The sequence below is a fragment of the Hipposideros armiger genome, unplaced genomic scaffold, assembly GCF_001890085.2.
Source record: "Hipposideros armiger isolate ML-2016 unplaced genomic scaffold, ASM189008v1 scaffold_97, whole genome shotgun sequence".
NCBI classification, from domain to species: domain Eukaryota; kingdom Metazoa; phylum Chordata; class Mammalia; order Chiroptera; family Hipposideridae; genus Hipposideros; species Hipposideros armiger.
The window spans coordinates 2,613,276-2,614,284 of NW_017731447.1; positions in this window are offsets into that span (position 1 = coordinate 2,613,276).

Consider the following 1,009-nt stretch of genomic DNA (forward strand, 5'->3'; position numbering starts at 1 on the left):
GATTGGGAAAAGCAAAGGACATAACCTGGGCCACTGCACTTTGTTGATAGGGTTCCTCCCAATTTCTCATTGTCCAGAGGTTAACAGCTGTTTTGTATAGAAAACCCTGAAGGCCGGGGTAAAGGATCCTACCATGTGATTAGTCTCCCTTAACTTTTCTTTAAAAATACTGAAAAAAAAAAGTATGCCTTTATGGCTGTTTTCTGCAATGATTTTGGTAAATTGTGGTAAATTTCAAGGTTATAGATTAATTTCTTTGGCTCAACTATTGCTCTCTAGAAAAATAGATCTGGTAAAGGAACTACATTAGGTGTGAATTAAATTTTTCAGGGTTTGAGAATCTGGATGCTAAAGCCAGGGCAGGAAGGGCTCAGGGAGCAGAGTACAGTGGGGGGACGAGCCCCACCGAGAGTCAGAAGTCTGGGTGCAATGCCACTGGCCATGTGGCCCCAGGCTTTGACAGCTGAAATGAGGGGTGGTGACTAATGTCCTCTAGCCAGCTGTAAAATTCTCTTGCACACAAGGGCACTAGGGAACCCAAAGACTGAGGCTTAGGCCCAGCTAACCGATGGCTTCACAATTCAACTGCTTAGCTGAGATTTGGGTTCGCCTCCTTGCCCAGAGCTTCTTGTGCTTTGACATTAACTGATCTTTCTCTGTTTGGGCCTTGGGCTTTCACTGAGTGCCTGCTGTGTGCACATTCCTGTGTTTGCCTGTATGCGTGCATGTGAGATGAAAAGGCCCAGCCACAGGAGGCCACTCTGGGAAGGACCATGGACGGCACCACCTATGACCGGCTCAGAAAACACTGACCACCGGAGAGGCGGCACACGGCTGAGCTCAGGACTCACATGGAGGTTACTTTAAAAATGAGAATCCATTGGTTAAGAGTTGGCTTGGGACGCCAGCTCTGAGCAGCAGGGCCCTGGTTTGGATCCCACATGAGGGCCAGTGACACTGCGCCCTCTACAGCTAAGATGGTGAACAACAGCTCAACCTGGAGCTGGGC